The 19,347-nt window shown below is 39.9% G+C and overlaps 1 protein-coding gene across 5 annotated transcripts in view; it reads left to right on the top strand.

Moving 5' to 3' along the window:
- Positions 1–19,347, top strand: part of LOC145547027 (uncharacterized) — a 390,591-nt gene that overhangs the window by 104,663 nt on the left and 266,581 nt on the right. The window contains exons 1-2 of one of the 5 annotated variants that reach the window (XR_014083474.1): positions 7,861–7,976; positions 8,140–8,510. The exons of the other annotated variants lie outside the window; for them this stretch is intronic. The gene's annotated coding sequence lies outside the window, so the exon portion shown is untranslated. Of the gene's footprint in view, positions 1–7,860; positions 7,977–8,139; positions 8,511–19,347 lie in introns of those variants that run through there. 5 annotated transcript variants of the gene reach the window in all.

Raw genomic sequence — 19,347 nt, 5'->3', positions numbered from 1 at the left:
ATATGCTATCTAGGTTGGCCATAACCTTCCTTCCAAGGAGTAAGTGTCTTTTAATTTCATGGCTGCAGTCACCATCAGCAGTGATTCTGGAGCCCCCAAAAATAATGTCTGACACTGTTTCCACTGTTTCCCCATCTATTTCCCATGGAGTGATGGGACCAGATGCCATGATCTTAGTTTTCTGAACGTTGAGCTTTAAGCCAACTTTTTCACTCTCCTTCACCTTCATCAAGAGGCTCTTTAGTTCTTCTTCACTCTCTGCCATAAGGGTGGTGTCATCCACATATCTGAGGTTATTGATTTTTCTCCCGGCAATCTTGATTCCAGCTTGTGTTTCTTCCAGCCCAGCGTTTCTCATGATGTACTCTGCATATAAGTTAAATAAGCAGGGTGACAATATACAGCCTTGACGTACTCCTTTCCCTATTTGGAACCAGTCTGTTGTTCCATGTCCAGTTCTAACTGTTGCTTCCTGACCTGCATACAGGTTTCTCAAGAGACAGGTCAGATGGTCTGGTATTCCCATCTCTTTCAGAATTTTCCACAGTTTATTGTGATCCACACAGTCAAAGGCTTTGGCATAGTCAATAAAGCAGAAATAGATGTTTTTCTGGAACTCTCTTGCTTTTTCGATGATCCAGCGGATATTGGCAATTTGATCTCTGGTTCCACTGCCTTTTCTAAAACCAGCTTGAACATCTGGAAGTTCACGGTTCACGTGTTGCTGAAGCCTGGCTTGGAGAATTTTGAGCATTACTTTACTAGCATGTGAGATGAGTGCAATTGTGTAGTATTTTGAGCATTCTTTGGCATTGCCTTTCTTTGGGATTGGGATGAAAACTGACCTTTTCCAGTCCTGTGGCCACTGCTGAGTTTTCCAGATTTGCTGGCATATCGAGTGCAGCACTTTCACAGCATCACCTTTGAGGATTTGAAATAGCTCAACTGGAATTCCATCACCTCCACTAGCTTTGTTCGTAGTGATGCTTTCCAAGGCCCACTTGACTTCACATTCCAGGATGTCTGGCTCTAGGTGAGTGATCACACCATCGTGATTATCTGGGTCGTGAAGATCTTTTTTGTACAGTTCTTCTGTGTATTCTTGCCATCTCTTCTTAATATCTTCTGCTTCTGTTAGGTCCATACCATTTCTGTCCTTTATCGAGCCTATCTTTGCATGAAATGTTCCTTTGGTATCTCTAATTTTCTTGAAGAGATCTCTAGTCTTTCCCAATCTGTTGTTTTCCTCTATTTCTTTGCACTGATTGCTGAGGAAGGCTTTCTTATCTCTCCTTGCTATTCTTTGGAACTCTGCATTGAGATGGGAATATCTTTCCTTTTCTCCTTTGCTTTTTGCTTCTCTTCTCTTCCAAGCTATCTGTAAGGCCTCCTCAGACAGCCATTTTGCTTTCTTGCATTTCTTTTCCATGGGGATTTTCTTGATCCCTGTCTCCTGTACAATGTCACGAACCTCTGTCCATAGTTCATCAGGCACTCTGTCTATCAGGTCTAGTCCCTTAAATCTATTTGTCACTTCCACTGTATACTCATAAGGGATTTGATCTAGGTCGTACCTGAATGGTCTAGTGGTTTTCCCTACTTTCTTCAATTTAAGTCTGAATTTGGCAATAAGCAGTTCATGATCTGAGCCACAGCCTGCTCCTGGTCTTGTTTTTGCTGACTGTATAGAGCTTCTCCATCTTTGGCTGCAAAGAATGTAATCAATCTGATTTCGGTGTTGACCATCTGGTGATGTCCACGTGTAGAGTCTTCTCTTGTGTTGTTGGAATAGGTTGTTTGCTATTACCTACTCAGAGGACCTAAATTTCATCCAGAAATCATTTTCATCTTTCTGTTGGAAGTCTGATTCTCTTAAAATGTAAGGAATTTGTGGCTATTTCGTTTAGTTCCTTGATTGGGTGAGATTCCATTACAGACTATGAGTATTTCCCCTTGAGCTGTACATGGAATCTTGGGTAAGGTATGGTTACAGAGACCCTTGTGACCCACCGAAGAAATGAGAAAATCAAGTTGCAAAAGTCACTAAGAAGATAACTACTTGCTTTTAAACTCCAGGATTCCTAATGGAGATGGGAAAACAAAAAATTATGAACTAAAGTATTCACTAAAACAATACTAGGCTGAATGTTTTCCATCTGGGATCTCACTGGATTATTAAATGAAAATCCATTTCAAGTAGACACTTTTTATCCCAAAAATGGGGTGAGGTTCTGATAAGAGGCAGTGCTGGTATTTGAACCCAGATCTTCTCTATTCTGTAACCCTGCATATTCCTTCTCCTTGACCACATGTCTCTTCAGAGAACAGTTTTGCAGTAAAGTTTTAGCAAAGTACTGTGTGCTTTCTTCTTAAAAGCTGGTGCTAGAAACTTACCAGTTTCAGAGTCTGTGGAGGAGGAAAGGCCTCCTTCCATAGTTTGTTGGAGTTGCCCTCCCCAGCCCCCTACGTCTTCTTTTTGTGAAATGTCTCATAATTAAAAACTAAAGATTCTATACAGACACAGAGGCTTTTCAATATGAGCCCCATTTCCAAAAGTGGTTATTATACATGGATGTGCTTAGAGAATTAGATTTCTGTAGTCTTGACTTTAATTGCCCTGTCTAGATATGTGATTAAGCTTTTGTTCATTGTTTCAAAATGACCAGTCAATGGAGTTGTGTAGTTTTAATTTTATCTGAAGTGTAGTTGGAGAACAGGCAACAGAGCCTAAGGCTTTTTTCCCCTTATCCTTCTCAGTTACTATGGCTATTACTTCAATATTTTCAGATCTTATTGAACTCCAGGAGTGGTATGAAATAACATTATGTGATGGCCAAGTTTACAAGGACAATGTGGAATTTTTTTTTTTTTATTAAAAAGATGTAATACAAAGTGGGAACAAAGATCGAATTCTATTTGTGCCTTTACCACCCGACACCAGCTCCTTCCCCAAGACAAAGCATGTACGTGTGAATCTTGTGGCAAGTTGAGGAAAACATAGTTTAATATAAAACTGTAGGTCCCTGTCTGGAACATCTGTTACCATGGCAACCGATTTAAAAGCCTGGAAGACCAAGCTATTTGGGTAACTTAACTATATGTTTTTGTCAGTATGGGAACTAAAAATATTTTAAAAACAGACACAAGTAGATCCCCATTCAGCTGACCTGGTTGACACTGAAGTAAGGCATTGCTGTGACAACTGGAGGGATTACACAAAGGAATGTGGTTAAGGAACAACAGCTTCTGCCAGGAGACAGTCTGGGCACCACGACTGTCATTTTCTCAACTGCCTTCAGGGAGATGGTCAGCTGGATGAGGCTTACAGCCCCCCTGCTAAACAAGTACAACGGTACCATTAGCTTCATCTTTTCTGCACCTGTCAACCACAGATGGAGGTGCAAACTAACCATTTCCAGGGTGCAAACACAGAAAAGAGAGAAGTGAATTTTCTCAGAGAAAGATAGGATGCCCCCTGCCAGTAGCTCCTATTCCTAAGTATATTCAAAGTGAGTCTTTGGTGGGAAAGTGATCCAGAGATTTGGTCTTATCTACACATTCATTTGGAACTGCAAATTCCCCCAAATCATCCCCTTCTTATCAGAAGCAGTAGGTTCAAAGTAGAAAAGAAATAAAGGTTTCCAGTGACTTACAGCCACCAGGTTGAAATTCTGTGAGCATCGTAGTTCTGCAACACATATTGGTGACCAAGTTAACTGAGGAAAGATCACAAGAGGGAGATGAAGCATCAGGCTCAGGTGTTCTTCCTTCTGTGTCATGTGCAGACTATTTAATCTTCTCAGAAACTGCATTTTCAGAACCAGCAGTTGGACCAGACAATCTCTTTCTTTGAGAAATCTTTTCATCATCCTGATGAACTTTTCAAAAGAAGATTATATTAGAAATCAAAGAAGACATAAATAACCTGAATGCATAAAGGATTTCCCTAGATTGTCAATTTATTTAATGTGTGTGTGTGAATGCTCAATAGAGTCTGACTTTTTGCAACCCTAAGGGCTGTAGCCCACCAGGCTCCTCTGTTCAGGGATTCTCCAGACAAGAATACTGGAATGGGTTGTCATGCCCTCCTCCAGGGTATCTTCCTGACCCACGGATTGAACCTGCGTCTCCTGCAGCTCCTGCATTGGCAGGCAGATTCTTTAGCACTGAGCCACCAGGGAAGCCCCAATTTATTTGATAAAGAGATACATTAGAAACAGCCTTGAATCTGTGAGGAATTTCTAAATGAAGGAATGCCAGTGGGTTCAGATTGAAGAGGGAAGTTGCAACCAAATTTCAAAGGTCTACTGACAAACCTCCACCTTTAATCAAGAATTGATTTTTTGTGGGAATGTATGCTGTACTGTGTACCCAAGGAGACATCAGGGGAAATATTCAGTGTTCAATTTCCAAATGCTTACTTTATGGTTTGGTCTTGGTTTTTTCTCATGTGTGCTATGTTTCTGTTATTTGCATAACAAGAATGGTGGATATTGAGTTTAAAGTCTACTTTTTCCTTTTCCAGAGAACATGGCAGTTCTAAAAATGTGGAGATTTGAGTCCAAACATTAGTGAACTAAGGCAGGGGTGAAAAGTCTTTGACTGACTTTTGAAAAACCCTGTTTGTTTCCAGTAAATGTCTTATAAATGTCAAAAGCCTTCATACTCAAAGGAGGTCTGTTCTAGAAACATCACTGATACCAACATCAAGTAGACAAAGAAGAATCTGTAGATCTTGGATTCTTAGTAAGTGAAGTTATTAGTATTGGAAGGTTAAAAGGAATATTGTACAAGTAGATGCTTGAAATGTCTCCAGTTTAACTCATAGATACTTATTCAGAGTTTGACAGGATCTCCTCTCAAAGGAGAGAAAAGGACATAAAAGTTTATTTTTAAGAGGAAAATCAGTGAAAGTAGAAGAGGACTCTCATAACTTAAGAGGGGACAAGTGGGAGAGAGATTTGACTTCTCAGTGTTGAGAGGAGCAGAGGAAAGGGCAGCAGAGGAAAGGTGCTGAAGAGAGTTTGAAGGAAAAGATTACTTCAAAGACTTCTAGGAGAGCAGAAAAGGCAGGTCTTAATTTTTTAATTTTTGTTTCATGTGTATATCACAGTGATTCAGTTATACATATACATACACACATATATATAAAATACACAGTTGGTAAGATCCCCTGGAGAAGGGAGTGGCTACCCACTCCAGTATTCTTGCCTGGAGAATTCTATGGACAGAGGAGCCTGGTGGGGGCTACAGTCCATGGAGTCGCAGAGTCGGACACAGTTGAGTGACTTTCACTTCACTTCACATTTATATATATTCTTTTTCAGGTTCTTTCCTCGTATAGGTCATTACAAAATATTGAGTGCTATATAGTAGGTCCCTGTTGGTTACCTGTTTTATATATAGTAGTGTGTATATGTTAATCCCAAACTCCTAATTTATCCTCCCCAGTGCTCCCATACCCCCTGCCCCATTTCCCCTTTGGTAACCGTAAATTTGCTTTATGTGTCTGTGAGTTTATTTCTGTTTTGTAAATGAATTCATTTGTATCTTTTTTTTTGGATTCCACATATAAGTGATAGCTTATGATATTTGCCTTTCTCTGTCTGACTTACTTCACTTAGTATGATAATCTTAAATCTACCCATGTTGCTGCCATTATTTCATTCTTTTTAATGGCTGAGTAATATTCCATTTGTGTGTGTGTGTGTGTGTGTGCGCGTGCGTGAGTGCATGTGTGCACGCATGTGTGTGACCACATCGCCTTTATCCATTCACATGTCAACAGACATTTAGGCTGCTTCCATGTGTTGGCTATTGCAAATAGTGCTGCTATGAATATTTGGGTGCATGGATCTTTTCAAATTAGAGTTTTCTCCAGATATATGCCCATTATAAAGGAAGAAACCAAACAACCCAATCAAAAATATTTTCTAGATATATGCCCAGGGATCGCTGGATCATATGGCAGTTCTATTTTTAGGTTTTTGGTGAAATCTCCATACTGTTCTCCATGGTGGCTGCACCAATTCCCACCAACAGTGTATGAGGGTTCCCTTTTCTCTGCCTCCTCAACATTTGTTATTTGTGTTCTCTTTGATTACAGTCATTATAGCAGGTGTGAGGTGGTATCTCATTTTGGTTTTGATTTGCATTTCCCTGGTGATTAACCATGTTAAGCATCTTTTTATGTACCTGTTGGCCAGCAGCATATCCTTTTTGGAAAAATGTTTATTCAGGTCTGCCCATTTTTTAATCGGTTGTTTTTTGATGTTGGGTTGTATAAGTTGTTTATGTATTTTGGGTATTGGATCTTATTGCTTGTATAATTTGCAAATATTTTCTCCCATTCAGTATGTCATCTTTACCCACATAGTGTTTTAAAAGTTTTTGAATTATTGCCAATTAAAAAAAAAATTCAAGGGATTTCACTTAGAAATCCAGATTTCTGGCCTGGCTAAGGATTAGATGGAGTCCATGCTCTTCCATTTGCTGCAGTTCTTGTTGTTTTAATCCTAACTCTGTTCCACCAGCAAGGCTGTTTTGGGAAAATTAAATTCCAGAGCTGGTAGGTTTTCTGTTTTCTGTAGAGTGGATAGAATGTTAGGTGTATAAAATGATTTCTAAGGTTAGTGGATATTGACTAAAAGAATGAACATGAAAACACCCAGCAGAATTGGAGGGTCCAGTAAAATATCAGTTTCCCCTTTTACCTTCTGTTCTTTTTTTCTATTATATAAAATAGACACCTGTTACTTGGTCATAGAAACAAGGTGAGCAATACAGTTATCTTGACAACACGTTCAATAATAACCAACATTCTCTGCTTAGATGTTTGATGTCAGTTCACTCTAAAGTACAGAAGTGCTAGCTAGCACCTCTCAACAGCCTGTAAACAAACTCAAAACTTCAATTTCTTTTTACAGCCTCCCTGTCTTCACTTGGCACCTCTCTCCATGGACTGTGAACTCCTTTTAGTCAGATTTAACACCTGCCCTGTTTACTCTTGTTCTTAGCACTTAGGGCAACACATACACTAATAGGAATTAAGCACATATTTGTCGAATGAATGATTATATGAAAGGAGATAATTATATATAGAGAGATAGATAATTATGCACATATAATTATAATATATAATTAAATATTATGTGGTAATTATATAAAATTAAATATAAAATTATATAAAATCAAATATCAAATATAGTCAATCTATCATATATTTATGTTATAAAGAATTTAAGTATATAATTAAACATAATTATAGAAACATAAAATATATATCTGGGAGAGAAGTAATGTATGTACATTAACTAGATGGGCAATTTCCATTTTGAATTATATGAAAAATTGTTTTTTATCCTTTAATGTATTCATGATGCCTTAATTCATTTCTTTTTCTTTTTAAAATATAATTTGTAATATATGGAAAGCATATAGGACAGTGTCTGGCACATAGAAAATGTTTATTTGTTTATTCAAGAAATTGATCTACATTGTTCTAATCACAAAGCACTGTGATTTGAATGATTTGTTTAAAAAATGAAAATTCAATGTATACCAAGATGGAAATAAAAAAACGTGCACCAAAAAATATAGTTACAGGATAGAGGGCTGATAGAGTTCGGCAGGAAGAAGCCAGGATGGAACAGTCTAGGGCTCTATTTGCCAGATTGGAATGTCAGCAATAGGGTTTTCCTGAGAGAAACTCCTCGTCTTCAGTCTGCTAAAGTTCTTGGGTGCCTCAACCAGCAATCTGTTAACTTGCCCATCTATGCTGTCCAGTGCTTGCCAATGTCACAGCTCACAGAGTTGTCATCCCCGGGTGACTGTGAGATCATCAGTCACTTCCCTCCTTGCTTTTGCAGAGAAATGGCAGTGTGGGTGCACATTTGTTATGGATAGTGGCTGGCATTATCTTCTTGTAAAAATCTAGGGGAAAATATGTACACCAGATTTTACAGTATGGAATAGAGGTTAGAGGAGAGTTTTCAAAGTGGGGGGAAGATGAGTGTGTGAAAATATGAGTGGAAGTTTTAAAGGTTACTATACAGATTCTTGATTTTTAGGAGGGAAGAATTTGTCTATAATGATTGGATTTCCTTTAAAGTGGAATGACATTTCTCCCTTTCTCAACAGAAGGTTCTGGTTTTCTTTAGAGAAGACATTTCCTGGTTTCACAGTTGCCCATCTAAACATTCTACCAGACCTGAAAGATGAAGGATGCTGCTGTGTACATCCTGAAAAGGGGGTTTCTTGACATACCACTTGGCCCTCAGCCCACTGCTATTGCTTCTGAAGACTCTTCTGTGATGAGTTTAAATCATTCATTCCTGACTGAAGCTTTATCAGGGGCTGTTCACAGTCTCAGAAGCTGTTTCTCCTGGGTGGCAGGTCCACGAAGATGTCTGAATCTGAGATAATGAAAACTTGGGACATATAGGGGGGCTTCCCAGGTGGCAGAGTGGTATAGAATCATCCTGCCAATGCAGAAGACCCAAGAGACTCAGGTTCGATTCCTGGATTGGGAAGATTCCCTGGAGGAGGAAATGGCAACCCACTCCAGTATTACTGCCTGGAAAATTGATGGGTAGGGGAGCCTGGTGGGCTACAGTCCATGGGATGGCAAAGAGTCAGACACTACTGAGCGCGCGCGCACACACACACACACACACACACACACACACACTCTCACACACAGGGACTTAAGGGAGTGTTTGGTTATGTGTGGAAAGCATTTCTTGAAACAGTTCAGTTTGAAACTGTTGCCCCAATTTCCTTTTTTCTTTTCATGATCCAGTTTTAGTTCAAAAGTTTCGCATCTGAAGAATAAAAATTAGCTCATTTCTGTAAGCCAAATCTTTCTATTTGTATTAGTAGTAACTGACATCAAGATGTGTAGACATCTTGAAAAATGGAAATTTCCTCTCCCTTTTATGTTCACCATTCGAGGGAGAAAATTTTCGAATGAGCTTGGGTTGGGGAAGAGATCCTAGACATCATCAGCTCTTTGGAGACTAAATACTTGCAAGGAAATAATACTGTTTTTGATAGAGTAAAGATAGTTGCTTACCAAAGAAAAATGATACTGGTCACACATAATCCACTGTTTTCTTGCTAAAGAAATGGATTTATTCCTTTTCCATTTAATGGTATGCATTCATATTCTCAAATTCAAAAATGATAGCAATATAGTAACATTTCACCCACTGATAACATGGATCAATGGAGTATTTCTCAAAGTGTGTTCTGTGGGCATACATGAGGTTAATAGATGTTCAATGTAAAAAAGGGCTAGTTCAAAGTCTGGCTAAGGTTAAATGAGGTCATAATGATGGCTCCTAATACAATCGCATTACTGTCCCTTTAAGAATAGAGTAGGACATAGGGAACTACAGAGGGAAGAGCATGTGAGGACACAGCAACAAGAAGCTGAAAGCTAAGAAGACGGGTCTCAGAAAAATAACAACCCTGCTGCACCTTGATTTTGGACTTCTGACCTTCAGAACTTTGAGAAAACAAATTTCTGTTGTTTAATCCAACACTGGCTAAGCCAGTGTACATTGCAACTCACCAAGAAGGAAGCTGCCACACTGATTTGGCCCCCTGACCAATGACCTGCATTCTTCATTTGATTTGGAGGCAGACAAATCTAGCTTGGAATCCTTTACTACCCTGGGCAACTCACATGACCTCTTTGAGCTCTGGTTCATCTGCAAAATATGTCTGACAGCACCTGTTAAATGGTTTTGTGGTGAATATCAATGAGATAATACACATAGAACACCCAGCAAGAATATTGCATTGAGACTAAATGTTAATTTAAAATTTATACCTTTGTCCTTAGTTTTTATAGTTAGGGGTCTATTATGAAACATTCGTGTGCACTGGAGTAGGACTTAGAAGAAGCAGCTAACCTGACTGAATAATCTTGGCAAACCTCTTAACCAAGAAAATTGTGTTCTCAATGTCTTCACCTTCAACAACAATAACATCTGCCCTCTTTTATAGAGCACTTGAGAATCAAGTTAGTTTTAAAACTGTTATGGAAATTCTCAAGCATCACGCTATTGTATCCACAGATTCTTCAGTGTGCTCATTCATTGATAAGGATGTCCATATCCATACCTAAATTTACATCTCTCTACATTTATACATCAGATCATACTATGATTCATTGTTGTTGTTATTTAGTCGCTAGCTAAGTCGAGTCAAACTCTTTGTGACCACATGAACTATAGCCCACCAGGCTCCTCTATCCATGGAGTTCTCCCAGCAAGAATACTGGAATGGGTTGCTAGATCCAGGGGATCTTCCCAAAGGGATCAAACCCACATCTCCTGCATTGCAGGCAGATTCTTTACTGCTGAGCCACTAGGGAAGCCCATACTATGATCATACATAACAAAATTAACAATAATTCATCAACACAGTGAAATATTAGTTCCCATTTCTTTTTCCCAACTTGTCTTAAAAAATGTCATTTTTTGTTTGATAGGATTGAATCAAGATTCAAACAAATTGTACACTCTGAATATGCTGTTATTTCTTTTATGTTCTCTTTAATTTTGTGACACCCTCCCGTTCCTCTTCCCTCCAGCGCATGCCATTGTTTTGTTAGAGAAAACAGGTCATATATTTGTAAAATGTCCCACATCCTAGATTTCAGTGATTGCTTCATTGATATACCTTTTAACTTGTTCTCCCAACCTCTATATTTTTGGGAACAGCTGATGAGATCTAGACGTTCCACTAGACATTGGCACAATTTTTTAGGGAAGGTACTTCAAAGATGGTGCTATGTCCTTGTTATATCATGTCATGAGGCATACTAGTCACCCCCTTTTTAGATATTTTAAGATTGATCGATGAACACAGATAGTGTTAACATGATCCTATCATTGTAAATCCCCCACCAGCCATTCACTAATCATTTTAACATCAATTCTTAGTCATTTTAGCATTAATTGTAAAAGCAATCAGCATAGCCCCATTTTTGCATTAAGAGTAACAAGCTGGAAATTGCATAATTGTATCATTCCTTTGGCACTTATTAGCTACAATATTCCTATAAAGAAGAACTTTCTGACATCAGCTGTTTGGTTACCCAGGACCACAGGAAAGGAAGGATAAAACATTTCCTATGGTTTTACTCATTTAATGAATATCTGTTGTGACCCAGGAATAGTGTTAAATGTTGAGGACACAACAGCAACCATATCTGCACTCTACTGTTAGGAAGCTAGAAGTGAAAGTCGCTTAGTCACGTCCGACTCTTTGCAACCCCATGGACTATACAGTCCATGGAATTCTCCAGGCCAGAATACTGGAGTGGGTAGCCTTTCTCTTCTCCAGGGGGTCTTCCCAACCCAGGGATTGAATCCAGGTCTCCTGCAATGCGAGCAGATTCTTTACCATCTGAGCCACCAGAAAAGCCCTGGACCCTGTTAGGAAGCTTGTGGACCCAATAATGCAGATGAGTAAATAATGATTGCCATATTGTATGGGATATTATATAGTACTTGGTTCTGTGGGAGTCCTTCTGGGATTGGGTCTTATATTATTGCTTTTAATCTATTTTGTATAGTGCATTAATTTGTTAGAGTTGCTGTAGCAAAATACTATAGACTGGATGGATTAAACAACATAAATTTGTTTTCTCAAAATACTGAAGGTTAGAAGTCCAAAATCTAGGTGCAACAGGGTTGTTATTTTCTGAGACCCCTCTTCTAAGCTTTCAGCTCCTTATTGCTGTGTTCTCACATGGTCTTCCCTCTGTAGCTCTCTGTGCCCTGATCTGTTCTTAAAAGGACAGTAATGTGATTGGATTAGGATCCACCATTATGACCTCGTTTAACCTTAATTATGGGCTTCCTAGGTGGTGCTGATGGTAAAGAACCCTCCTGCTAATGCAGGAGACATAAGAGACATCAGTTCAATTCCTGGATGGGGAAGATCCCCTGGAGGAGGGCATGGCAACCACTCTAGTGCTCTTGCCTGGAGAATCCAGTGGATAGAGGAGCCTGGTGGGCTATAGTCCATAGGGTCGAAAAGAGTCGGACACGACTGAAGCAACTTAGCAAGCACACAACCTTAATTATATCTTTAAAGGGATTATCTCCAAACACTGTCACATTCTGAGGTAATGGAGGCTAGGACTTCACCATATGAATTTTGTGGGGACACAGTTCAGTGCATAACATAAAGTTGTTCAGTTGCTGAGTCATGTCCGACTCTTTGCAAGCCCATGGACAGCAGCATGTCAGATTTCCCTGTCCTTTACTATCTCCTGGAGTTTTCTCAAACTCATGTCAGTTGAGTTGGTGATGCCATCTAACCATCTCATCCTCTGCAATCCCCTTCTCCTCCTGTCTTCAATCTTTCCCAGCATCAGGGTCTTTTCCAATGAGTCATTCGCATAGGGTGGCCAAAGTTCTGGAGCTTCAGCTTCAATATTCAGGGTTGATTTCCTTTAGGATTTACTGGTTTGATCTCTTTGCAGTCCAGAGGACTCTCAAGAGTCTTCTCTAGCACCACAGTTCGAAAGCATCAGTTCTTTGGCACTCAGTTTTCTTTATGGCCCAACTCTCACATCTGTACCTGACTCCTGGAAAAACCATAGCTTTGACTATATGGATCTTTGTCAGCAAAGTGGTGTTTCTGCTTTTTAATATGCTATGTTTGTCATAACATTCCTTCTAAGGAGAATAAGTAAGGCTCAGTATTGATGCATTGTCTCTTTCACTAGTGTCAAGCCTTTTTAGGGAGCAGGAACCTTCTATTACAACTCATAAATTCCTAATACAGTTCTAGTAAATTTCTAGTAAGAGGTTTCTAGAAAGTTAAGTCACAATAGAAAACATTCATTGAAAGCTTGTGTGAAGGAGAAAATAGTATAACTCTTGTTTCTTGGGCACTTACTGTGGATCAGGCTAAGTAGTTTACATATGTTATTTCAGCTTCAAAAGGACCCTCAGTTAACTTTTAAGGGAGAGGAACTTAAGAGGTAAGAGATGCTGACTTATCTGGGCAGTCATAAGGACCAAATATAGGATGCAAGGTGTGAACCCACAGCTCATGGTTTTATCATAATATTATGCCACTCATGATATTTAGGAAAGTGTTTTATAAATGGTTGATCTTCATAAAAGGTTAGATATGAATACAGTTTGGTGGAAATAACATGGAATCTAGGGTCAAAATGGCCTTTATTTAATTCTCAATTCCATCACTCCTCACTGTGTGGTCTTGGACCCTTAGTTTCTCTGAGCCAGTTTCCCAGCCTGGAAAATGGAAATAATGATAACATGACTTAATGGATTGCTGTGAGCATTTGAGAGGCTGTATACAAAGATCTTAGCACAATGTCTGAAAGATCAGATTCTGGTTGATAACTACTCTTACTACTCTTCCAGTCTCCTTACCATCCTTCATATGTTTCTATACTCAGTAATTTGTCTTATTTGGTGATAGGTAGTTACCACAAAGGAATGAAGATAAAGAGGGTTTAGTAACAGATTACATTATTACAGCTGACCTCAGAGCTGCAGATCAAGTTTGTAGATTCATTTATAAGTTCATCCCCCCAGTATATATCTTGTGCCCTCTGTGTGTGAGAAAATGGAAAAGGCCCTGTCTACAGGGAGCCTGACCTCAGAGGGCTTCACTTCTAGGTGAGGATTGATGTAGATGTGTTTCTAGCAAGTTAAGTGCCAGTGCTTTCCATCCATCTATTTTCCAAAACAGCCCCAATGTCATATGATATAAAAATTATCCCAGAAGCATAAACCGGATAAACTATCAGTGCCATGTACTTCCTTTTAAATTCATCTTCAATTAATAAGGTTGAGTGAATTTTTATGTTAAGCAAATAAAAAATTTCATATATAAAAAATAGAAAAATATATATGAAATCTCAGTAGAATTACGTAGGAATATAATTTTCCACTTGTTAAGTTCAGAAGGGTTGCTGAGAGTTTTGACTTCATTCAGAGTGTTCATTTGCTAATTCTTTTTTGGCAACTCATTAAATTTTAACTAGATGCACACTCTTTCTGCTCAACTTGGGGGGAGAAGCGTAGTTTAAATATTTGCCAAGTCCGTCATCCTTACTCGTAGAAATGTGCCTAATTGTAAGCCTCGAAATGCTGGTCTGCTGGGAGGAATGCCACAGATGTCACCCAGCAAACTTGCACATGTAGAAATAGTGGAGTCCAAATCTCCCCAGAAGTTTCCTGGTGCATTAATACTGAAGGGGTTGATTTGGAAATTTCCCATTCAACCCTACTAAAGAGTCGGGGGTGGGGTGGGGAGAGAAAACCCACTTATCTTAAAGATTCATGATTCAAGCGCCTGATAGAAGCTGCAGTTTCCATAGCGCTGGGCCCTAGATTTCCCTTTAATGTAATTAAGCCTCAAGATTTATGAATACAACAGGCCAGAACTTGATCCGTGTTCATTTTCAATTACTGCCGTGAAAGGGCTCCATCCAGATGTCTCTATTTACCGCGTTCAGGCAGGCCGGACCGAGGGCTGTGGGGGGAGGGCCCACAAATTGTCACACTTGTTAATTCTTCACAGAGGATACTCAGCCGAGGTCCTGGCTTTGACCCTGTGACAAAAGGCTGGGGGCCCCCGGGGCAAGGGTGTCAATGCTTCCAGGGACAACACGGTGACCCACGGGGGTCACTCCCTAGGCTTTGTAGGTATTTGTGTAAGAATGGGGTCCGGTCCTTATTTTTATTTTTGTTACAGTTCTGGGAGCATCCAAAGGAAAAGCCTGGCTCTGATGTGAAAGACAAACATATATAATGAGAGCATCAAGTGTCCCCTGGCAACAGTAACCACGAGAAAATGCTACAGGGGAAATACACAGTATGCAGTGACCCACATAATCGGGCCTATTTGGGAAGCATTGTTTTATTTTTCTTTTGAAGGATGGTGTGTGTATGTGTGTGTTTTCTTTTTAATGTTCCCAGGTCTGCAATTTAGTTTTGTCGGGAATATGGGAACACAATGTCTTTTCTCTTGCTACAGTTACAGTCCTACTTGTTCTATAACCACCTGCTAGCACAGCCTAAAATATTCCATTTTTTCTGCTTTATTTTTTCCTTGACAAAATTTCTGTGCTTTCCATGACCATTCTACAGGTTTCTTAGGCATGTGCTAAGTGCTTTCTTACACTAGTGTGGACGTTTGCATTGAGGTATCATTTTAAAAGGAAAATCCCACACAAAAGCCTGAGAAATAACAGCCCAGCGGGAGACTCCGAACCTCTAATGAAATGTACTGCATCCGTAAAAAGCCCCAAATCCTACCCCACACTTTTCCTCTGTGGCGTGTGTCTAGCCCATCATTTTATTTTCTCAACTCACAGACCAGAGTTGTTACTTTGTGAAGAAGAATGAATTGGGATATGGCTTTTGTTGAACAATAATTGGCTGTTATATTAACATGTGGCTCAGTAAAATGGAATTGTTGGCCAATTCTCTTCCATTTCAGAAGGTTGTTTCTTGAAAGTACTGCAAATCTCCTCCTTGATTAGCCCCTTTAAATCAATTTTGGGTTTTTCTTTTATGAATCATGGCCTTTACAGACCTTAAATTCATTTTGGTGAATTTAAAGAGATTTGAATAGAACAAGGGATTGTTCAGAAATAGAGCTTTCACTCAGACATATTCCATTCTTGTGCTTCAGAGCAACACTTCTTTTTTTCTTTATTTAAGAAATGATTTAATAATTCAACACCAAATCTAATCAAGTGCGTTATACATGAATTTTTCCCTCTGGCTCTAAGGCATGTATTTCAGGTACAAATAGCATGTTTTCTGACCATCTTATTTTATTTAATTTTTTTGGAAAGTGAATGGAGCAAGTACACAGGGCCAAAGAATAGGACTGAGGGTTTTGTGATTAGTCACTCCTCGAAGGCTCTTATACTGGCAATTTTAGCAATTAATTTGTACCTTTTGCAGAAACACTAGTGTAGACTTCAGGAAGCCCTGCAACCATCAGTTGCTAGAGGGAATTAGAGCCAAGGATATGTACTGGAACAGTTGTTTTGTAGCAGTATTGAGGCAGTGCTACTGTACCAGAATATTAGTTCCATCAAATTTTAGTTAGTTCTTTTGCCACTTCTGGCCAATAGATCATGTTGGTATCAGTATGTGCATATGCTGTGTTAAGTCGCTTCAGTAGTGTCAGACTCTTTGCAACCCCATGGACTGTAGCCCGCCAGGCTCCTCTGTCCATGGGATTCTCCAGGCAAGAATACTGGAGTGGATTGCCATGCCCTTCTCCAGGGATCTTACCAGCCCAAGGATTGATCCTGTGTTTCTTATGTCTCCTGTATTGGCAGGCGGGTTCTTTTACTATACCTAGTGCCACCTGGGAATCTGGTATTGGTACACTTTATTTTCTAAAGTATTTTTGAGTTTATCTTTATTTGGTCTTAATCATCTCATTGCCTCTTTACCTCCCTTCTATATTCTTTTCCTCCCTTCTCTCTTTTTCTCATTTCTTATTAGTCTCAGTGGATTATTGCCCCCGTACCTCTGTATTTATGTTTATGGTGATAACGACCCAGTAAAATGTGTGTGTGTGCGCCCAGGACAATGTGACTTTTTCCCTTTCTAATATTTCCTTTGGGTTTAAAAAATGCAGCATTATATGAAATGCATATATACATATAATTTTATACAGTTAATAATGATTATGGAAGTTTTTGTTGCAGAAGACTCTGTACGAGTTCAGTTTTGTGGCAGAGAACCATCGTGTAAACCCCCTGTAGATGGTAGGTTTGGGTTCTAGGTGGCGGAGCATGGTATCCCCAGCTGCTGCTGCCGCTGCTGCTAAGTCACTTCAGTCGTGTCCGACTCTGTGCGACCCTATAGACAGCAGCCCACCAGGCTCTGCTGTCCCTGGGATTCTCCAGGCAAGAACACTGGAGTGGGTTGCCATTTCCTTCTCCAGTGCATGAAAGTGAAAAGTGAAAGTGAAATCGCTCAGTCATGTCTGACTCTTTGTGACCCCATGGACTGCGGCCTACCAGGCTCCTCCATCCATGGGATTTTCCAGGCAAGAGTACTGGAGTGGGTTGCCATTGCCTTCTCCTTCTCTTGAAGTGAGAGACCACAGAATTCAGGTGGGGTGATGGGCAGAGGTGAATGGCACTGATCTCAAGCTCCTTTGCTTCTTGCTTCCCTTCCTCCCAAGAGGAACTAGCATGAGACCGACTTGGTCCTAGCATGGGATGCGCCGCCTGGTTTTAAATGTGTTGTGTGCTCTTTTCTGTCATGAGAGAAGTGCCCCTGGAATCACTGCAGGCAGTTTCCCTTCTAAACACACAATGTCTTGGAGCCACAGAGGATGGTCTCCTCAGAATGGAGGCATAATGTGACCCATTTGAAAAAAATGGTATGGTTGTAGAGGGAAAGGTGGCAGAAGACTCTGCCACTGAACTCCCTTTCTTCTCTTAGCTGCCATCCCTCTGGACTACTCATGGTAATCTGAAGTTACCATCATCTTCCCAGGTGTGTGCTGTGTACTGCCTTCCTGCTTATCTGGCATTCAGGACCAAGTTTGGATAGTGCGTTCCTTAGGAAGCCTTCTGTGATATCCCCGGACTGGCTTGGATGGCCTTCCTCTACTGTAGCTGTTTGAGACTCACCTGTTTAATTCTCTGTTTCACCAATAGACTCAGAGAACCAGAAGCACATGTGTAAAGAATGCCAGACTTTTGTCAACAGTAGAGACAATATAAGTAAGCTGTATGATACGGCTACCAACTCTACTCTCCCTATCCCACCCTCTCGTGCTTACTAACAGAAAGCAACAATAAATTTAATGGACTATTGCATATGAAAAATGAGCTTCTAAAAACAGTTTTTGGACACTCTGGTTAGCAATAGTCTACAAATTATTAGTTCTTACTTGAGTAAAGACACTGGTCTATGCCAGACCTTCTTGCCATATCCAAGTAGCTTCTTGCAATCTTGTTGGAGATCAGATTATCTCAGTAGCATTGTGTATTATGTAAGAGTCTGTGGGCTTTCAGTGAAGACTGCGCGCTTCTATCTAAGAGGGGCACAGGGCTGCTGGCATCAGACTTTTCCTATCATTGTTTTGAAATCTCAGAAAACCTGTGTCTAGATGTTGATGGATCCAGAAACCTGAATTTTTCAGAGGTGAAGATGATTGTATTGAGAAAACAATGTAAGTTCCCAGTCAGTGATAGGAGAATTTGGTTAGGTAGTACTTTAGAAGTAGATCTGGGTTGAGATTAATTTAAATACCATTCTCATGCTAGCTTTAGTAATAAATAGCTATTCTAAATAGCTCTTGGATGTAAGTCAGAACCCCAAAGTTATCTTTTAAAAATGTCTTTGTGAACAAAGTTGGATTAGATTAGAAACAGAGTTCAGCGATGTTCTTTTCCAGGATTTTTTTTTTTTTTTTTACTGTCAATTGATTTTATTTGTAACTGTTTTTCTACTTGAATCTCGTGTATTATAATAAGATACACCTCATTGGTTCATTTATTCAACTGTTGAATCATTCATCCATTTATCCACTTATCTGTTCATTCCTCATCCTTCCCTCCACCCATCAATCCAGTTGTTTCTTCTCTTACCTATGTCTGCATCCATCCATTTATCTACCCAGTAAAAGTTGTATAAGCATCTACCCAGGATTAGGCATTCTTAGTTATTGAGGGGATTCAGAAATAATCAGGACAGTCTTTCTTCTCAAAGTGCTTAACGGTTACTAATGGTCTCTTGAAAGCAAAAGTAAAAGTGTTAGTTGCTCAGTCATGTTTGACGCTTTGAGACCACATGGACTCTAGCCAGCCAGGCTCTTCTGTCCATGGAATTCTCCAGGCAAAAATACTGGAGTGGGTTGCCATCTCCTTTTCCAGGGGACCTTCCTGACCCAGAGATCGAACCTGACTCTCCTGCACTGCAGGCAGATTCTTTACCATCTGAGCCACCAGGGAAGCCCCAGACTCTAATGGTCTCTTAGAGCATTAAAATTGAGACCTGAATATGGAGGAAAGGGAGCCAAGGAAGAAGACAGAGTGTCATGCTCCCATGCAGCTGGGAAAGTGTGAAGGATGATGGGGACCCTGAGGTTTGTGGAAGAGGAGCTGAGTGTGTCCAGGGGAGAATGGAGCCTGTGGCTGGAAAGGCAGTTCGGATAAAGGGGCAGAAGCTCTTAAATGTCAAACATAGGAGTTTGGAGAACCTGGGGTGATTTCTGAGCAGGGAAAATAACATGAAGGTTAACTATTCTTTAGGAAGATCAATCGAGGTCAATTTGGGAGATGGATTGGAGGAGAGGGATAAGAGA

Source organism: Giraffa tippelskirchi, chromosome 4 (genome assembly GCF_054371585.1).
Source record: "Giraffa tippelskirchi isolate mGirTip1 chromosome 4, T2T-mGirTip1v1.2.pri, whole genome shotgun sequence".
NCBI lineage: Eukaryota > Metazoa > Chordata > Mammalia > Artiodactyla > Giraffidae > Giraffa > Giraffa tippelskirchi.
Note: the sequence above shows the minus strand (reverse complement) of the source record. Positions and strands in the feature narration are given on the sequence as shown.